The following is a 20,503-nucleotide window of genomic DNA, read 5'->3' as shown; positions in this document are numbered from 1 at the left end:
CAGTTTTCAGTGGGCGGGCTTTGTCAGATGGCTTGGAAAAACGCACTGTGTTTTGGCTCGGGAAACATCATGAGAAGTGTCCTGCATGTTTTCTGTGTATAGCTGTCTTTTAACGCATACAGAATTCATTCGAAATCATTGATTTCTCCAATTAACAAGGGTCCCTTAAAAGATGAGTCAAAGTAACGTCTAATCAGATTAGTTTCCTTAGAGCTGGTTCAGAGTTTGCTCAAGAGTTTACCTTTCACAAATGCGCAAAGAAGAATGTTGGGGGTGCATGCTTCAAGGTGCCTTACAGCTGTAGGGAGTGATTCGAGACGATTCGTGGTGTGTGCTAGTTCCCATATACCGTACGCCCCGGGGTGCAGTGCTAGGATGACGTACAATACCGTTTGGGCACGTAACGGCGTTATATGCAAGTGCGGGACGTGAGGGTTTTCGTTTGTTCATTTTGTTTTGCTCTGCTTTGCTTTGTTTCGTGGTCAAGAGGCGTAAGGTAAGTCGTAATCCAGGGAGAACACTGGTGGCAAACAGTCCGAGGTGAGAGGCGAGGTCCAAAGTCGAAAAGGCAGAAGGGGAGTCCAATATCCAGAATAAACGAGGTAATGGAAAAAACGCCAGGTAGAGCTCTCAAGGAGTAGACTCAATACCAGCGGGAAGCAGGTAAAGATGGTAAAAATAGCACTGCGTACCGCACGGTGGAGTGTGTGCAGGTGGGTTAACTCGTGCGGCGGCGTTTGTTAATAATCACCCGCTGCTGGTGCTGTTTAGATTGCTTAAGAGTTGGTCTTAACTGCCTGGCGGTCATGACAAGCTCCTCTTTAAGCTGTGGTTTAGTTTTGCATTCATGTGTTTCTAGAGCAGTTATTTATGGGGGTGGGTGGGTCTTTCACAGAGGCTCAGGACAAATCCCCCGCCTGAAAGTCTAATGTGTGCGTTCAGACAGTCACAGGTCAAGAGCCAGGCAGGAGGACAATGGACAGAAGAGCCAACGAACTAAAAATAAAAGAACAGATATGAAAAAGCCACCATCTTTTTCTTTTTGACATTTTCCGACTTTTATGCAAGCCAGGACAAAGTTGCTCGTAGCTACTTGTGGATTCAAATACTCTATCGAGTGCTTTGATGAGTTTTTGCAATTTGATTGTCGTCCTGTCAGCCTGTTTCTGTTTTTTTTTTTTTTTCAATCTAGGGATGGAAAGTATGAGGGAAATGATGGAGCAATCAATAACCGCTCCGGAAAAATGGCAGAAAGAAATGGTCCGTCACTAAGGACATTTGTGAAGCAGAGGAGTGACATCACCACAAAGGCGACACATTCTGCTGATGGTTTTGGTGAATAATGATTGAGGCGCGTTAAGAGAAAGGTAGCTGTGTCAGCATGCGTAGGCTGCAAAGGATCAAGCAAAGGTTTACTCCATGCTGAAAAGAGAAGAAAAGAAGCACAACGTTTCGACTGTGGAGCCTTCTGCGCCATCTTCTTTAGCGGTGATGATGTTTACATTGGAAAAACGGAGACATGCGTCCCTGGGTGGGCTTGAACCACCAACCTTTCGGTTAACAGCCGAACGCGCTAACCGATTGCGCCACAGAGACTGACAGCCGCTTGTGCTCCCTACATTTGCAGGTTTATGGTCAAAGAAAACAATCACTTGCGCTTCTTGCAGCCGGCAATCTTTTTCCACTGACAACCAAGAAATGGATTTCATCTTTCACAAGCTGTATGGATTTCTTCAAAAACAAGTTATTCCAGAAAGGAAATGAATTCTTGCATTAAACTGAACCAAGCTGTACATGTTTGTCTGAAATGATACATTCGGCACAACAAGACACGGAGAGAGGCACCGCTGGTATTCAGACCCAGGATCGCCTGCTTACTAGGCGGGCACTTTAAGCCACTAGGGAACAGCGCCAGCAGAGCACCGCGCTTTTACAGACACTTGGACACATCTGCGTTCGGTGTGCACTTAACCTGCTCTCTGAGCCCGTTGCCTCCGTCCCATTTAATAGCAGAACTGACGCCAAGAGAAATGATGAGAAATGGCATTTATCGGGCACTTTTCATGTCCAAGGAGCTCAATGCCCTTGACACCTCCCCAAGGCGACAGAGCTGTGCATTCTTTGGCGACACCATTTTTTCTTTTGTTTAATTTCTATACTTATTGATAGAATAAAAACGATATGTCATGTACTGTAAGGGAAATGTCTCTTTTCATGGGGAAAGCTAGCACCAGCAAATGTTGTGTTTAGAAGAAGTGATTTAACATGACACGTGACCTAATTTACTGGAGCAAAAGCTCACCCAGCAAGCCCTGCTTTACTTCTACAGGAGAGAAGTACTGTAGAGTCTGCAAGATGTTCAGCTGGGTAGCTACGTCAGCATGCCTCGGCTGAAAAGGAACAAGTACTAGGTTTATTGCATGCTGAAAAGAGAAGAACGGAAACACAGCGTTTCGACTGTGAGGTCTTCTCACACCTGAAGAAGCCTCACACCTGTAAAAGGCTCCATGGTTTTCTTTCTTCTCTTTTCAACATGGAATACACCTATTGTCTGCAAGATGTGACAATTTCATGGTGTTTTGGAAGAAAACCTTTTTCTTTGAATTCAAAATCAATCGGAATTTCAGCACGACACATCAACACTTTTTCTGTTTTAAGGAGATGATATTTTAAACCTGATAAAAATAGTAGGAAACACAAGTTTCTTGCTGTGAAAATTTAGATGGGGAAGTGTACTACTAGTAGCAGTGTAGAGCTCTCTGTGGTGGAGTGCAAGTGCATGTTCTATGGGCCAGTGGCGTAATGGATAACGCGTCTGACTTCGGATCAGAAGATTGTAGGTTCGAGTCCTGCCTGGCTCGTGAGGCTTTTAAACCTCTCAGGTTCCTCGGTAACAGGTTGGCGTCATGTATGTGAACTATAGAAAAGCATTTGCCACAACCCGTAAATTAGCACGCAAGTGCGGGCTGGTGAACACAGAACTGTATGGAGATCATCTCCAGCTCCGAGCTCAAATGCAATGAAAAAACATGCAGAACAGAACTGGAGAGCAGCTGAATTTGTGCTCAGTAGGGTGGGGAGGACTCAGCATTGCTATTGTTCTAATTGGCATGAACTGCAGGGGATCTGAATCAGAACATGTCAGTTAGTTCGACCATTGCGTCAATATGTAGGCCACGTTAATACAGAATTATTACTTTGTCTGTCTCGTCTTTGTATATAGCTGAATGTCCCTGACAATTTCATGTTAGTTTTTAAGAACGACATTGGTGCTAATATATACATATATAGCATATAAGGAACACGTAAAAGTTTAGTCCATGCTGAAAAGATAAGAAAACCGCCACAACGTTTCATCTTGGAATAAATCTTTACTTGTTGTTTTGCAGCCTACCCATTCTGACCTAACTCCTCCCTTGAAATTCCCTAACAGATAAGGGTACGTAACGGCTCATGCGATGCTCAGTTGCAATTTGTCCCAAAACAAACAAGAACAGCAGCTGAGGGTTTGAGTTTGAACATGCACTGTATTAAAGCAGCTTTTATTTCCATTGATAAATGCTAGATATTCCTACAGAGATTCTCCAGGTGAGTAAGCGATTCCTGTTTCTGTTTCTATTTCTGTTTCATATATATATACAGTATATATATGTTACATGTGTCTCTGCAATAGTATAAATGTGTTATACACTATCAGGGGCTGCTTTTTTGTGCACCTCATCTACAACAAGGGTTTTTTTTTCATTTATGTTTGTGGACCTTCACCATTTGAGGAAGTGAGTTAGATAAGAAAGTTACAGGTATGGTGAGCAATGACTGACAAAGGCACGTACTGGGTATTCCTTACAGAAGTGTAAGCAATTTGTTCTAAAAAACACCGGCTAAAGTCCAACATCGTTAGCAATCTTATTACTTAAACAGAATTAACATCAATAAACTGTAATGTGCTGGTACATGCGAGTAGATTTGATCTTCTATTAAACAAAAATGCAATTACAGCTCTAAAAAGGTCAACCTAGACTTCTGTAACAGATCTGTTCAGGTCATCGCTGTTTCTCTGACCTTGTGAGTCTTTGGAATTTTAAAAGTGTATTTTGCTTGCCTTTCATGTGGTCTGTGTACAAGTCACTGTGGCGTATGCGGTCCTACACAGCCTTGCTATAGACGTGACGACCCTCCGCTATGTTGCAATGGAGAACAGGTTCAGTACGGAGCTGCTGAGAAAATTCAGCTGGAAAGCTCGTTGCAGAAAAGCATCGTTATCTGTGTCCAGCGGCAAAGCGTCCATCGTGGGTGCTGAAGAATCGATTTCACAGGCTGCGGGTCCAGGCGATTTAGAGTGTTAAAGGTCCCAGCGAAAACTAAACGGCGCTGGTCCTTTTACACGCACGCACGCAACCAAATGCAAAGGACGCCGTAGTCGGCAGGATTTGAACCTGCGCGGGGAGACCCCAACAGATTTCAAGTCTGTCACCTCAACCACTCGGCCACGACTACAGCGAGCACTGCGGCCGCTGCCTTCTTGCTACAATCGAACAGGGAGTGCGAGGCGGCGGCGGCAGTGGAGGCAACTTTTTTCAAGTTCGCTCTCCGTTTAAGAAACCTTTTACGCCATACGTGCAAGCACACACACACACACACCTCAGAGGACTTAAGGGTGGCTTCAAGTTGGAATGATAAAGTCTCCCCGTTCGGACATGAAAACAGAACGTTCTTAGACAGAAAGCAATCAACAACGGAGACATGTGGACGACGATTTTAGTCACTGCACTTTGAATAGCATTTTTACTCCAGTTACAGGAGATGCACCAATGGCCCTTGACCTACGCTCTTACCAATGCCTTGAACATTCAAACAAAACAGCCCTCAAGTCCTGCGGTTTAATATAACGCTGTTACGTGTCGAGGCAGTATTTGACTCTGTCCTACCGTTGAGACACGGGGCGTATATGGAAACGAACACATGCTACGGATCGTCTCTAATCGGTCCCTACAGTTGGAAGGCTCCTTGAAGCGTGCACCCCCATCATTCATCTTTGCGCATCTGTGAAAGGTAGACTCTTGAGCAATGTTTGAGCCAGCTCTAAGGCAACTAGTGCTATTGGACAGACACCTCTGGAAGATCCTAAGAGTCTCTTAACACCACTTCCAGCAGCAAGCTTAATTGTTCGCTGGAGGTCTCCCACCCAGGTACTGACCAGGCAAAGAATCACCAGTACATTGAATGAGGAAGTTAATCCTGAAATCCAATTACATATCTCAAGGTAAGACAAATCCATAAGAACATGTCTTAGTATTACTTCGTTTACATTAGTATGGCACTGAGTTGGAGCTCCTCTTTAAGCTGTGGTTTAGTTTTGCATTCATGACATTTCCGACTTTCATGCAAGCCAGGACAAAGTTGCTCGTAGCTACTTGTGGATTCAAATACTCTATCGAGTGCTTTGATGAGTTTTTGCAATTTGATTGTCGTCCTGTCAGCCTGTTTCTGTTTTTTTTTTTTTCAATCTAGGGATGGAAAGTATGAGGGAAATGATGGAGCAATCAATAACCGCTCCGGAAAAATGGCAGAAAGAAATGGTCCGTCACTAAGGACATTTGTGAAGCAGAGGAGTGACATCACCACAAAGGCGACACATTCTGCTGATGGTTTTGGTGAATAATGATTGAGGCGCGTTAAGAGAAAGGTAGCTGTGTCAGCATGCGTAGGCTGCAAAGGATCAAGCAAAGGTTTACTCCATGCTGAAAAGAGAAGAAAAGAAGCACAACGTTTCGACTGTGGAGCCTTCTGCGCCATCTTCTTTAGCGGTGATGATGTTTACATTGGAAAAACTGAGACATGCGTCCCTGGGTGGGCTTGAACCACCAACCTTTCGGTTAACAGCCGAACGCGCTAACCGATTGCGCCACAGAGACTGACAGCCACTTGTGCTCCCTACATTTGCAGGTTTATGGTCAAAGAAAACAATCACTTGCGCTTCTTGCAGCCGGCAATCTTTTTCCACTGACAACCAAGAAATGGATTTCATCTTTCACAAGCTGTATGGATTTTGAAATGTATGGACGATGCCAGGTGTCCCACAACACCACAGCGCCGACACACCTTTGGTTGTCCCACATAAAAAACATAGCCATTGCAGGCGCCCAGCCGGATTGTAGAGGGCAGGTGCCTTAAGCCTCCATTTACATTGTCCGGTAGCAAGCGAACCTCGAATTTCCTTGCTCCTGTTTTTATACCGTCAACATCTCTAACCTCAGTTCCATGGTGGACGGTGCAGTACTGCTTAAGCCAGGTGTGAATGTCCTCCGTCTTTGCCAGTTCCGAGAACATAACAACATGCACCGTTTTCCTCTCTCTCTGTGTCAGAGGCTGCAAGTTGATCTTCTCAAGGGCAGGAACTTTCCCTCTTTTTGCCTCAAACACATCCACACATTGTTCAAACAGAGAATAGGTAGCAAAAACAACCTCAAATGCTTTCTGACCTGGGAGAGCGAAGATGAAATCCAAGTGCCGAGGTTCAAAGCCACGTTCCTTCTGTAACACTTTTCTGCTGAACTGCATACGATCCATGAAGAGGTCATCCAAAAGCTCAAAACGTACAGCATTCTTGCGGGATCCAAAGGTTGCCATCTCAAACTGCAAAACAAACACTGCTTCCACAAAACAAGAAAACAATCCAACTACTCTAACTACAGGCTGATCAAGGTATCTCCCCTGCCAGGTAAGCCGAGAGCCGCAGGCGATGAGCCCAGAGCTGAACGGGCCCCACTGGCTCGTTTGTAAGGCCAGGTGCATTGCCAACCACGACCGGCAGGGCAGAGGCCTTGAAGGCGGCCTGGGCTCCTGCAGCTGTCCAGCCACGCACTCTGGTTTCTCTTCATCTCGTACAAATCTTTTGCCTTTTACTAAAGATTTCCATGGAGAGGAACATGAATGAGTTCCATACAATTTTTGTGCTTCCCTGCCTTCGGGTGGGGCGCAGCTGGGCTGGTCAAAGAGAGAAACTAAAACCGCTCACAATCGCTCTTATTACGGCGACTGTGGCCGTCTGCTCTGCGAGTCCTCGGTCTCCGCCTCTCTGATTGGCGCTCTTTTCTTTGGGGGGCGGGAATATGCTGTGAAATATGAAGCGTTACAGCAACGACATGCCATGAGACGATTGATAACGATTTCCATAGGATCCCCGCGGTTGCCTGGCAACCGTCAGCTTTGCGCAGTGGCAGTATCGTAGCCTGTGAGGTTTAGCCGAGGCGCGATTATTGCTAGTTGAAAACTTTTCCCAATACCCCGCTTCCGCCGGTTTGCAATACAATCGGCGAAAGCAATTTTTGACAGTCTCGTCAGAGACTGAGCAAGGTGTTTAAAGACAGATTTTGTCATGGTAACATCATGGTAGAAAGAAACAAGCTTGTTACGTCTCAACAGAAACGCTCTTTAGCTCTTTCAGCGTTATGCAGAGAACAGCGTCTGTCGAGATCACTTTTGAGTCAGCGCGAAACGCCGTGTGCTGTCAGTTTGATTTCATATTGCTCGTAGCGGCGCCCGGCTTTTGTCTGTCAAACGTTAGGTTGCGCTTCTTCATGCTGCATCGTCGGCATGAGTGGAGCTTTTTAAACGTCTGTACTTACTGCGCCCCATAAGAAATCGTTTGTCCCCGTTCAAAAGAGATTGTGCGATGCCCTGCAGCGTTCGCAAAGCAAACCTTTGACAGTTTGAAAAGAGGAATTTATTCTGCTTCCTGTGCGTGCAGTAGTTACAAAGTTGAACGTCTTTACACGATCTACTGCAGTTTTCAGTGGGCGGGCTTTGTCAGATGGCTTGGAAAAACGCACTGTGTTTCGGCTCGGGAAACATCATGAGCAGTGTCCTGCATGTTTTCTGTGTATAGCTGTCTTTTAACGCATACAGAATTCATTCGAAATCATTGTAAGATTCTCCCTCAGTTCCGTTGTGCAGTGCTTTACCTCTTTCAAAAGGCTTCACTTTCCTAGTCACATTCCAAGGCTCATCGAACCCGGGCTGTTTCCTCCAGCGGTATAGTATTGCAGTGAGACAGCACGATGCCTGCAAGACTATGTCACACTAAACGCCACAGATTGTGTTTGTCCGTTCGTGTCAGTCGTCCTGCAGCCACGGGAAGTGGGACACAAACATGCTGCAATGCTTTCAGGACGTTAGGATTTGTTTGTGCAACATCCGAGAAGAGTACTTGTGGCTTGAATGTGAACTGTACGTGCCCGCCCCCTTTCCTCTGTAGTGCATGAGTTCCTCCCGGCATGCCCTTCGTCATTTATCTGTCATCTTGTATTTAAAGGGTTGTATTTCTGCTGCTGAAAATAAGCAACGGTTTTCTCACAACGCCCTTTGTTCCCGACGGAGCCCTTGTCTGTCATGAAATTCTTCAAAACCTCAAGCTAGAAGAAGAAGACGACAAATATGAAGCGTTACAGCAACGACATGCCATGAGACGATTGATAACGATTTCCATAGGATCCCCGCGGTTGCCTGGCAACCGTCAGATTTGCGCATTGGCAGTATCGTAGCCTGTGAGGTTTAGCCGAGGCGCGATTATTGCTAGTTGAAAACTTTTCCCAATACCCCGCTTCCGCCGGTTTGCAATACAATCGGCGAAAGCAATTTTTGACAGTCTCGTCAGAGCGTGACATAGTCTTGCAGGCATCGTGCTGTCTAACTGCAATACTATACCGCTGGAGGAAACAGCCCGGGTTCAATGAGCCTTGGAATGTGACTAGGAAAGTGAAGCCTTTTGAAAGAGGTAATGTCGACGCTTTTTTAACAGAGCACCAAAAAAGCGTCTTTTTTGAAGGCCTGGGTACTGAGCATTGGTGGTTCAGTGGTAGAATTCTCACTTCCCACGTGGGAGGCTCTGGTTCGATTCCCAGCCAAAGCAGTGGCTTTTGCAGCGAGCGGCTCCATCACTTGCATCCCCTTGCAACTCGCAACTGAAAACCCACTGAAGCAAAGCATTTGTTAGCCAGGTCAGTACCCGGATGAGGGTGAGCTACAGGGAAAAACAAAGTTTCCAGCTGGAAGCGGTGTTAATGGTGCCGGTGGGGGGGCGCTCAACCTGAGGTCTGTGCGGGTCCCAATGCCCCAGCATAGTGACGGAGACGCTGTGTTGTAAAAGGGCGCTGTCTCTTGGATGAGATGTAAAAACGAGGTCACAGCGCTCTGTGGTCATTAAAAATGACCACCAAAACCTTTGACAAAAGCTCTTGGTAATTGATGGTCTTCAATAATGCTTCTCCTTTAGGTACATTTTAAATCAGCTGAAAAATGCTGTGAAATGGGGGGTCACTTCACGCCAGTGTAGGATTTGGGTTACAAGAACCATGAAACTGCACGAGAAAGCCCGTACACTGAATTACACGGCTTTCTATTCAAAGGAGGGCAAAAGAAATTCCCTGAGTTCGATTTTTTGCAGCACAGAGAGGATTGCTGTCGTGAGGCTGGTTAGCTCAGTTGGTTAGAGCGTGGTGCTAATACCGCCAAGGTCGTGGGTTCGATCTCCATACAGGCCAGGTCGTTTTCTCCTCTCTTACAAAAGCTGTTAGGTTCCTTTCCGTGGTGAGATGGGTTGTCATGCAACGCTGCCACATAGTGCCGACAGACAATTAAATGACAAAAATGAAGAGAGTTAAAGCAGCTGGAAAGGTTTTCTTACAACTTTTGAGCTGACACAGTTTTGGAAAATGTTTTCTTCACGCTGCACTGTACCACATAGGCAGCCAAGAGTCTCCAAAACAAAACAGAATTGACAGTCATATAATGTCCATTAACCCCGGTTTTAAACACAGACTCATGTCTGCCATCATAAGAATATGAGTCCAATATTTTAGAATATAGTCAGAATGTCTTCTAACCTTACCTGTGGTGTCTTTAATCCCTATTGCTCAATGCATGGTGTACGTACTGCATACATGTGTCTTGAGAATGAGGAATGGGCCCCTGAGACATTTACCTGTTTCACAAATGATCGGATTTTACTAGAGATTCTGTTTGGGATTCAGATGTGCATTCGGACAGCAATTCCTTTCAAGAAATGATACGTTCTGGATGAGGTCAAAGGTGCTGGAACACTGTATTTAGGATGTGTTTGCAGTGATTGTGTCTCCTGCTTCAACGCAGTGATATATAGATGTGCTCCTGTAATTTATTGGTACATGCCCAGGGCAGTAAGTAGTCTGAGGATTTATTTCCAGAAGGCATAGAGCAGTGAAACAGTGAAGTAGTGCAGCACACTGGATCATTATATTATTAGAATCTATTCTACCTAAATTATTACATTATACACAACTTGAGCTCTCAGCACCGTACTGAGCCCAGGTGTTTTTCTAAAGCTGTCAGGTGCAGTTCATTTACATGAAGGAAATCTCTTACTGGGTACGATTACAATGCAGTAAGTAGCACAGGCTACTAAGGGAGTAGCCTGATGCGTTTAAAAACAACCAGCGCCAGGCAGGAGTCGAACCTCCAAACTCCTAATCCATCGTCAGACACATTATCCATTGCACCACTGGCCCTGGTGTGACACTGCAGGACTGTAACCCAGTGAGCTTAGCACTGCAACTAGTAAAATATTATCCCCGGTCCATTCTTTTCCAAAAGTGAGAAACACCTGTTTTCTACATTTTGTCTGTTTTAAAACCATATCTCTTTAAACCAAACCAAGAGTTTGTCTTTTGCACTGATATTCTGATTCATTTCGATTTCAAAGAAAAAAAAAACATTACCTTCCAAAGCATCATAAAATTGTCCCTTCCTCCAGACTCTACTTCTCTCTTGTAGTAGTACAGCAGACCTTTCCAGGTGATCAGATCACAGAGTCCGAAATGAGCTTCCTCCATCAAGCAAAGTACCTGAACATGACTCTGTCATCATGAAAGCGCCCCTGTAATAAAGAAATTAAATCCGAAATCAAGAGGGCAGTTGCCTACTGAAGTTCAAGAAGTCATAAATTTTAACCTAGCAACACATTAAAGGCTGCATCTATACAAGTACGATTCTAGAAATGCTCACCAGATTACGTTTTAAGAAAGAACTGCGCCTCAGGTTCCGCCGAGATCTTAACTCGGATGGCAGGATTCAGAGTCTGGAGTGTGGAATGATGGCGCACGGAGGGTCCACATACTGTGGATCCCTCAGTGATCTTCCGCGTGTTCAAACTGCCAGCGTGTGACTCCCCTGTCCCCCTGACCTCATTGCTCTGCTCTCGCCTCTCTGCAGCTGAGCCCGACTCATGGTAAAGTGGAAAAAAATATGCCCTCAACGTGAGATTTACTCTGGAGTGAGGATAGTTGTTACCTTCTTATCGTTGAAACGGATGTATGTGATGTGGCGACTAGTTTCTTCTCCATTAGCAGGCTTAAGGTTAAAGAAAAAAACATTGCTGACTTCTTTTTTTTTTGCCAGCCGCGAGCGCTGATTAGCGAGGTTTGTATTTCATGTTTTGCAAGTTGCATCCATTTTAAGAAAAACAAGTCATTCAAGACAGGAAATGAATACTTGCATTTAATTAAGTCTAGACGTAGGCGGTTGTCTGTAAGGACCAGTTCTGTTCGAGAAGACAGAACAAAGAATGCACCACTGGGATTCGGACCCAGGATCTCCTGTTTAAGAGACAAGCGCTTTAACCAACTAAGCCACGGCACCCCGGGAGTATTGTCCTTTTGCAGCCACTTGGACACGCCACTCAGACACATCTGCATTCGGTGTGTGCTCCGCCTGCTCGCTGAGCAAGTTGCCACCTTTACATACAATAGCAACATCGACACCAAGAGAAAGGATGACAAATGGCTTTTATCTGGAACTTTTCATGTCCAAGGAGCTCAATGTGCTTTCTGTGTACAACAGGGCCACTGAACTCCACACTGGCCACTGAACCACAGCAGTGGCTTGCTGGCTTGACATCTCCCAAGGAAAATGTTGAAATCGCATGTGGAACAGGAAAAGGACCCTCGAGTACGAGGGAAAAAAAAGAAAAAGATCATCTGGAGCGCGCCAACCCATTTCTGGACAGCCCAGTTCTGTTCACGAGGTGGCTGAGTGGTTAAGGCGATGGCTTGTTAATCCATTGTGCTCTGCATGTATGAGTTCAAATCCCACTCTTGTCGGTTTCCATGTCTGACATGTGTGCCCGTTCGACGTTGGCCCTCCTTTTGTTTGCTCCAGTACTAGAGCCTTACATTTTCTAGCGGTGGCTGAACATGGTATAGTAGGCTAACGTCGGTATCGAGCAGTGGCAGTAACAGTATTTACGTGCCACTGCTGCCAAGTGGCTCTGGGTTGAGACCGCGTTTTCACTTACTTGCAGCACAAACGGAGAAAGCGATTTTTGACAGTCTCTCGAGAGACTGCGCTAGGTGTTTAGGGATAGACTTTGTCAGTTCCCCCTGGGATGATGGCCTCTCAAATAGTTTGTGATTCCTCTAGACGTTTATACAGTAGAAGCCTGCTTCGTGGCTTAAATCCAAGCTAAGGAAACGAGTTAGAGGTCTGATGCAGAACTGCGAATTCAATGAAGGGGAACACTACAGTACATTGCACTGTATGTGTGAGGAAAGCTGCCCCCTTCTGTTCCTTGTCGACCGAACAGAGGACTGTAAAGGATACCGCCAAGAAACTTTAGGATGCTGGTTGGAATCCAGCTCCAAAGAAGCCCCTTTGGGTGTTATGTAATCAAAAAGTAAGAACAGAGAATCTCCCTTTGATCAAAAGCGCAACAGAACTGTTTTCCGTGGAGCAGGTTTCAGACCCGTAGACCTGTTTTATTTGTAGGGCAGGGCGCATTCCCAAACGCGAATCTCCTGTTTTAGAAATGCTTTGGGCGGCGTGAAGTGAAAATAAGAAGTGGGCTCCAGATGCACATGGAAGCAATCAAGTGTTTCATCCGAGCTGTTTCAAAGACTGCTCAACAGCTTTCCTTTTACAGAGGCCCAACGATTAATGATGGGGGTGCACCCTTCAATGTGCCTTACGACTCTAGGGAGTGATTGAGACGATTCGTAGCGTGTGTTCATTTCCCTCTATTCCCCATGTTGCAGTGGTAAGATGACGTAAATTCCTGCTTCGACACGTAACGGCGTTATAATCAAGTACAGGAGCTGAGGGCTTTTGTTTTGTTTCGTTTTCTATGGCGTTCGTAAGCGCGCAAAACAAAGACAATTCCTGCGTCTAACACGAATGTAAATGCTTTTGAAAGTGCAGTGTGGTGCAGCTTGTAAAATCCTTGTCCACATTTGTGGTTTGTTGATGTTTTTTCTGTCTGCCAAAGTTGCATTTTGACATCCGGACGGGGAGACTTTATCATTTGAACGTGAAGCCAGCCTTAAACCCTCTGAGGCGTGTCTGTCTGCCGGCATGTATCTTGTGAAAGGTTTTTTTTTTAACAGAGAGCGACTTTAAAAAGGTTTCCGCAGCCACCTCGCACTCCGTGTTAGATTATAGGAGGAATGCGGCGGCGGCGAGCTCGCTGTAGTCGTGGCCGAGTAGTTAAGGCGATGGATTTGAAATCCATTGGGGACTCCCCGCTCAGGTTCGAATCCTGCCGACTACGGCGTCTGCCGCACGTCACCTTGTGCCTGTGCGGCAAAGGCGAAGTGCCGCTTCTCCTTTCCTGGTACTATAAAAATGCTACATCGCTTGGTCCTGCTTCCATGGAAAGCAGTTCTTCAGGTAATTCTACTCTCTTACCAAAGCTGTTAGGTTTCTTTCCGTGGTGAGATGGGTTGTCATGCAACGCTGCCACATAGTGCCGACAGACAAGTGTGTTGCGGGAGAAGAGAAAAGTGTTTGAAGATTTAAGAGTGTCTTAGGTGGAGCCAAAATCAAGTGTCACAAATGCAAGTGGGAAGATTTCCAATGTTTAATATGGTCAAAATAAGCGGAAGTTACCAGCTGGTCCGGCACAGTCTGCCATGCTTTTGTCATATACTGTAAAGTGGTGTGGAACTGGGTGTCGAACTGGAGCCTCACCATTTGCATATGTGAGGCTCCAGTTATACATCGAGTGTCACATTAAATGACAAAAATGAAGAGAGTTAAAGCACCTGGAGAGGTTTTCTTACAACTTTTGAGCTGACACAGTTTTGGAAAATGTTTCCTTCACGGTGCACTGAACAACATAGGCAGCCAAGAGTCTCCAAAACAAAACAGAATGGACAGATAGGAGAAAATTCCCACTCGTCCTGAAGTTCCCAAAATCCAGCACTGAGCGTAAACAAAGTGTCTAAGTAGCGTGGGAATGCTAACCCTAACCCTAGCTGGAGTTTGAGCAATCCGGCACTGAGCGTAAGAAGATGAGTCAAAGTAACGTCTAATCGGATTAGTTTCCTTAGAGCTGGTTCAGAGTTTGCTCAAGAGTTTACCTTTCACAGATGCGCAAAGAAGAATGTTGGGGGTGCACGCTTCAAGGCGCCTTACAGCTGTAGGGAGTGATTCGAGACGATTCGTGGCGTGTGCTCGTTCCCATATACCGTACGACCCGGGGTGCAGTGCTAGGATGACGTACAATACCGCTTGGGCACGTAACGGGGTTATATGCAAGTGCAGGACGTGAGGGTTTTCGTTTGTTCGTTTTGTTTTGCTCTGCTTTGCTTTGTTTTGCTTTCCATCGCGTTGGTAAGAGCGTAAATAAAAAGGCGATTCCTGTGTCTACCACTAATGTAAGAGCTATTTCAAGTGCGACGTGGTGCGGCTTTTCAAATGCTTGTGGGCATTTCTCTGTTGTTGATTCTTTTTTTGTGTGTAACAAAGTGGCATTTTCATGTCCGGACGGGGAGACTTTATCATTCCGACATGAAGCCACCCTTAAGTCCTCTGAGGCGTGTCTGTCTGCAAGGCTTGTATTTTGGAAATGTTTTTTTGAAACGGAGAACGACTTTGAAATAGGCTTCCGCCGGCGCCTCGCGATCCAGGTAAGATTGTAGCAAGAACGCAGCGGCAGTGGGGCTTGCTGTAGTCGTGGCTGAGTGGTTAAGGCAATGGACTAGAAATCCATTGGGGTCTCCCCGCACAGGTTCCAATCCTGCCGACTACGTTGTCCACTTTCAGTCGGTGTGTTTCGGCTCAAGCAAAGAAGCGCGCCTCTTTGCTGTTCCTGGTGGTTTTAAAACGCCCAATCGCTTGTACCCGCTGCCTTAGAAATAAGTTCTTCAGCGTCCGCAAATGGCATTTTGCAGCTGGAAGCAGATGTCGACGCGTTTTGCACAGAGCACCAAAAAAGCGTCTTTTTTGAAGGCCCAGGCACTGAGCATTGGTGGTTCAGTGGTAGAATTCTCGCCTGCCACGCGGGAGGCTCGGGTTCGATTCCCGGCCAATGCAGTGGCTTTTGCAGCGAGCGGCTCCATCACTTGCATCCCCTTGCAACTCGCAACTGAAAACCCACTGAAGCTAAGCAGGTGTGAGCCAGGTCAGTACCTGGATGAGCTACAGGGAAAAACAAAGCTTCCAGCTGGAAGCGGTGTTAATGGTGCCGGCGGGGGGGCGCTCACCCTGAGGTCTGTGCGGGTCCCAATGCCCCAGTATAGTGACGGAGATGCTGTGTTGTAAAAGGGCGCTGTCTTTTGGATGAGATGTAAAACCGAGGTCACAGCGCTCTGTGGTCATTCAAAATGACCACCAAAACCTTTGACAAAAGCTCTTGGTAATTGATGGTCTTCAATAATGCTTCTCCTTTAGGTACATTTTAAATCAGCTGAAAAATGCTGTGAAATGGGGGGGCACTTCAGGCCAGTGTAGGATTTGGGTTACAAGAACCATGAAACTGCACGAGAAAGCCCGTACACTGATTACACGGCTTTCTATTCAAAGGAGGACAAAAGAAATTCCCTGAGTTTGATTTTTTGCAGCACAGAGAGGAGCACTGTCGTGAGGCTGGTTAGCTCAGTTGGTTAGAGCGTGGTGCTAATAACGCCAAGGTCGCGGGTTTGAGCCCTGTACGGGCCAGGTCTAGGTCCAGGTCCAGGTCCCTGTTTGTGAAACAGGCAAATGACTGTCTCAGGGGCCCATTCCTCATTCTCAAGACACATGTATGCAGTATGTACACCGTGCATTGAGCAATAGGGACTGAATACACCACAGGTAAGGTTAGAAGTCATTCTGAGGTGCCACATGTGAGGGATACAGCTAGGCATCCGAAATGTAGGGTTTGAGACCCTTCAGGAGTACTGCATCCTTTGAGACAGACCCGTGCATGTTAAACAAATGATCATTTCTTTCGGCATTAGGGACTAAATATACTAAACATATGATGCTAAAATGTTATTTTCACATATATTAATGTAATAAATGATTGCTTATGCTTTAGAAACAAATCTAATTAAAATAAAAGCTTAAGTTTTGTATTTATCTTGTACCATAGAACATGATTTTCTTTGTATTTCAAGCCCACAAAGTGTCCAAATGACGCACTACATGATATAAGGAAGATTATCACATGCATATCGGTATTATCTTTCTTATGAAAATGCATTCCTTTCATTACCTTTTACTTTTTAAAATGAACTCAAATTGAGTATAATGTAATAATTTAAGTAGAATAGATTCTAATAATATAATGATCCAGTGTTTTGCACTACTTCACTGCTTCACTGCTCTATGCCATCTGGAAATAAATCCTCAGACTGCTTACTGCCCTGGGCATGTACCAATAAATTACAGGAGCACAGCTATATATCACTGCGTTGAAGCAGGAGACACAATCACTGCAAACACATCCTAGATACAGTGTTCCAGCACCTTTGACCTCATCCAGAACGTATCATTTCTTGAAAGGGATTGCTGTCCGAATGCACATCTGAATCCCAAACAGAATCTCTAGTAAAATACGATCATTTGTGAAACAGGCAAATGACTGTCTCAGGGGCCTATTCCTCATTGTCAGACACATGTATGGAATGCTTTCACCGTGCATTGAGCAATAGGGATTAAAAACACCGCAGGTAAGGTTAGATGTCATGTTCTATGATCATTTCTTTCAGCATTAGGGACTAAATATACTAAACGTATGATGCTAAAATGTTATTTTTACATATATTAATGTAATAAATGATTGCTTATGCTTTATAAACAAATCTAATTAAAATAAAAGCTTAAGTTTTGTATTTATCTTGTACCATAGAACATGATTTGCTTTGTATTTCAAGCCCACAAAGTGTCCAAATGTTCTATGATCATTTCTTTCAGCATTAGGGACTAAATATACCAAACGTATGATGCTAAAATCCTGAAAAAAGGATGTGCTCCATCTCGTCAGTAGATTGGATTCCAAAACTGATTTGGGTCAATATACATTACCTTTGAAATTAAAGTACAGTCTACTGTAGGGAACCATCAACTTAGAAAGCATTGGCCTTCCCTGGGGGTCAGGTAGGTGCAAAAGATAAACCTTTATCCTATCTTTATCTTAAGATAAGTGGCCAAGCAGTATTTTTCCAAGTTTCACCAAGCACATCATGTTGCCATAGTAGACAAAGTTCTATAAAATGTTAAATAACTTTTAAAAAAAGCATCTTGGTCTTACAGTACTGTACAAGGTGAATTAAACTGTCCCTGGTAATAAAAAGTAATTAGAAGCATCTCAGAAACTTTATCTCTAGAAACATTAGCTGTTTTATATCATGTAATTTAGTGTGATGTTGTCAGAATTCAAGGACATTAGCACACACAGAAATTGGTTCAGTTAAATCTAAAAAACACAGCTAAACATGGGTTTAAATGTAACAGAAGTCTTACCTCTTGTCAAAAGATTTAATTCAAGAAGCGATGTAATAAATGATTGCTTATGCTTTATAAACAAATCTAATTAAAATAAAAGCTTAAGTTTTGTATTTATCTTGTACCATAGAACATGATTTTCATTGTATTTGAAGCCCACAAAGTGTCCAAATGATGCACTACATGATATAAGGAAGATTATCACATGCATATCGGTATTATCTTTCTTATGAAAATGCATTCCTTTCATTACCTTTTACTTTTTAAAATGAACTCAAATTGTGTATAATGTAATAATTTAAGTAGAATAGATTCAGGTAGGAAATATAGAGTCATGATGTTTATGGCTGACATCATTTCACATGGGTGAATTTTAAGCTAAGAAATAAAAACATTTACAATGAAGATACCATTGCTTAATTTTAAATGCCTTTAAAAAATAAATACCTCCTGAGAATAATTTGCCACTCCCAGATCCTTGGTAAGGTACTGTTTGAATCCAATCAGGAGAGGAGCATCCAGGGAGTGCTTTCTATAGAGTCCAGCTTGGGCCACTCTCTTCCGGCCTGCTGATACTTTTTAACTACTCAGGGCCTGTAAGGATATAAAACACCGGTTTAAACATTTTAGACCTATAAGACAAATTAGAATTTTAGTAAAAAATAGATACATCTGAAAAATAAAAAGTCTTACTGCTGATAGAGTTCTTCAGAGCTCACATCTTCCCCTTCCTTATCCGCTTCTGTTTCAGTTTCTAGAGCAGCCTCTGGCATCTCTTCCTCCTGGACTGCGGCCTCTTGCTCAGGGCCGCTGGAATGCAGGTAGATTCTTTTCAACATGCTTTTACATAATATGTTGTAACAATGATTTCAAAAAGAAACTACAGAAGCCTTACAGATTAAAAATATCTCACCTTGCCAATGTGTCTTCAGGCTTCCCATGTACAAAAAGGCCCAAGGACTCTAGCAGTCTTACAACCACTATCCTGTTTGCCTCACCAGACACGATCTCTATTCTGTGGTAATCCACGATGACCCCGTTCTTCAGGTGATTCATCATGTCCTCCCTCGCCTGTTGAGAGGCCATCCTGATGTTTTCTGCCGTGGCGTGCTTCATACACGCCCTCTTCAAGTGAGCAGGAAGCTGATCAAGAGTATTCAGGCACATCTTGCACACCAGGGGAATCCTCGCGGGTTTCCTTTGAAAATAAATAATACCATCTGTGTATAGAAACAAGCTAAGACTGATTTCTTAAATTATCCTTAATTTTCTCTCTCATAGTTTGAGCATAATGATTTTATTGCATTTATATAAGAATTGCTCATTGCTCCTAAATAAATAATGGTTTCATAAAAAAGTGAACACTTGGTCTCAGTCACAGACTTTCCAATAGAAGCCATTGTGGAGTTCAGCAACTGCAGGTCCTAGAAGTGGGGAAGGAATTTTAAAAGAGAAATTGAATTACAATACAGAAGGAATGGCTGAGGGATCACTGAAATATATATATACAAATTCCAAAGACTGAGTCCATATAGAAACAACTACCTTTCATTTTCAGTATAAGAAAAAAAAAACATTATCTTCCAAAGCATCATAAAATTGTCCCTTCTTCCAGACTCTACTTCTCTCTTGTAGTAGTATAGCAGACCTTTCCAGGTGAGCAGATCACAGAGTCCGAAATGAGCTTCCTCCATCAAGCAAAGTACCTGAACATGACTCTGTCTTCATAAAAGCGCCCCTGTAATAAAGAAATTAAATCCGAAATCAAGAGGGCAGTTGCCTACTGAAATACAAGAAGTCATCAATTTTAACCTAGCAACACATTAAAGGCTGCATCTATACAAGTACGATTCTAGAAATGCTCACCAGATTACGTTTTAAGAAGGAACTGCGCCTCAGGTTCCGCCGAGATCTTAACTCGGATGGCAGGATTCAGAGTCCGGAGTGCGGACTGATGGCGCACGGAGGGTCCATATACTGTGGATCCCTCAGTGATCTTCCGCGTATTCAAACCGCCAGCGTGTGACTCCCCTGTCCCCGTGACCTCATTGCTCTGCTCTCTCCTCTGTGCAGCTGAGCCCGACTCACGGTAAAATGGAAAAAAATATGCCCTCGACGTGAGATTTATTCTGGAGCGAGCCAGTGTTGCGCATAGCTGCCTTCAAAGCAGTTAACCCAGGTTCGATTCCCGGCCAACGCAGTTACGAATGTTTTCAAATGCTGTCATGAGCCTTGGATTGTGACTAGCAAAGCGAAGCCTTTTGAAAGAGCTAAAGCACTGCAAAACGGAATTGAAGGAGAATCTTACAGGGGATTCTGAGCAGAGTCTGCATACATGCAGTCAGATAAAGGTGCTGAAAGCTTGAGCTACTCTCAATGTCATGCTGCCCTTCCCCGGAGTAAATCTGTTACATTGTAAGAATGCTTCTGGCAGGTTCAAAAAGAGACCCTTGTTAATTGGAGAAATCAATGATTTCGAATGAATTCTGTATGCGTTAAAAGACAGCTATACACAGAAAACATGCAGGACACTGCTCATGATGTTTCCCGAGCAGAAACACAGTGCGTTTTTCCAAGCCATTTGACAAAGCCCACCCACTGAAAACTGCAGCAGATCGTGTAAAGACGTTCAACTTTGTAACTACTGCACGCACAGGAAGCAGAATAAATTCCTCTTTTCAAACTGTCAAAGGTTTGCTTTGCGAACGCTGCAGGACATCGCACAATCTCTTTTGAATGGGGACAAACGATTTCTTATGGGGCGCAG

The 20,503-nt window shown here is 44.3% G+C and overlaps 9 non-coding genes across 9 annotated transcripts; 6 read left to right on the top strand and 3 right to left on the bottom strand.

Moving 5' to 3' along the window:
* Window positions 1-1,522: 1,522 nt before the first annotated feature.
* Window positions 1,523-1,596, bottom strand: trnan-guu (transfer RNA asparagine (anticodon GUU)). The gene has a single exon. It is a non-coding gene; the product is annotated as a tRNA-Asn (tRNA).
* A 1,192-nt stretch (window positions 1,597-2,788) lies between these two features.
* Window positions 2,789-2,861, top strand: trnar-ucg (transfer RNA arginine (anticodon UCG)). Its single transcript has one exon. It is a non-coding gene; the product is annotated as a tRNA-Arg (tRNA).
* Window positions 2,862-4,415: 1,554 nt separating this feature from the next.
* On the bottom strand, window positions 4,416-4,497 carry trnas-uga (transfer RNA serine (anticodon UGA)). Its single transcript has one exon. It is a non-coding gene; the product is annotated as a tRNA-Ser (tRNA).
* A 1,344-nt stretch (window positions 4,498-5,841) lies between these two features.
* On the bottom strand, window positions 5,842-5,915 carry trnan-guu (transfer RNA asparagine (anticodon GUU)). The gene has a single exon. It is a non-coding gene; the product is annotated as a tRNA-Asn (tRNA).
* A 946-nt stretch (window positions 5,916-6,861) lies between these two features.
* Window positions 6,862-6,978, top strand: LOC138232019 (U5 spliceosomal RNA). Its single transcript, XR_011186978.1, has one exon. It is a non-coding gene; the product is annotated as a U5 spliceosomal RNA (small nuclear RNA).
* A 227-nt stretch (window positions 6,979-7,205) lies between these two features.
* Window positions 7,206-7,347, top strand: LOC138231942 (U4 spliceosomal RNA). The gene has a single exon (XR_011186899.1). It is a non-coding gene; the product is annotated as a U4 spliceosomal RNA (small nuclear RNA).
* Window positions 7,348-8,517: 1,170 nt separating this feature from the next.
* LOC138231997 (U4 spliceosomal RNA) lies at window positions 8,518-8,659 on the top strand. Its single transcript, XR_011186955.1, has one exon. It is a non-coding gene; the product is annotated as a U4 spliceosomal RNA (small nuclear RNA).
* A 4,835-nt stretch (window positions 8,660-13,494) lies between these two features.
* Window positions 13,495-13,576, top strand: trnas-uga (transfer RNA serine (anticodon UGA)). The gene has a single exon. It is a non-coding gene; the product is annotated as a tRNA-Ser (tRNA).
* Window positions 13,577-15,271: 1,695 nt separating this feature from the next.
* On the top strand, window positions 15,272-15,342 carry trnag-gcc (transfer RNA glycine (anticodon GCC)). Its single transcript has one exon. It is a non-coding gene; the product is annotated as a tRNA-Gly (tRNA).
* The last annotated feature ends 5,161 nt before the right edge of the window (window positions 15,343-20,503 follow it).

This window comes from Lepisosteus oculatus, unplaced genomic scaffold (genome assembly GCF_040954835.1).
Source record: "Lepisosteus oculatus isolate fLepOcu1 unplaced genomic scaffold, fLepOcu1.hap2 HAP2_SCAFFOLD_62, whole genome shotgun sequence".
Classification (NCBI taxonomy): domain Eukaryota; kingdom Metazoa; phylum Chordata; class Actinopteri; order Semionotiformes; family Lepisosteidae; genus Lepisosteus; species Lepisosteus oculatus.
The sequence above is the reverse complement of the archived record's forward strand: the minus strand, read 5'-3'. Positions and strand labels throughout refer to the sequence as shown.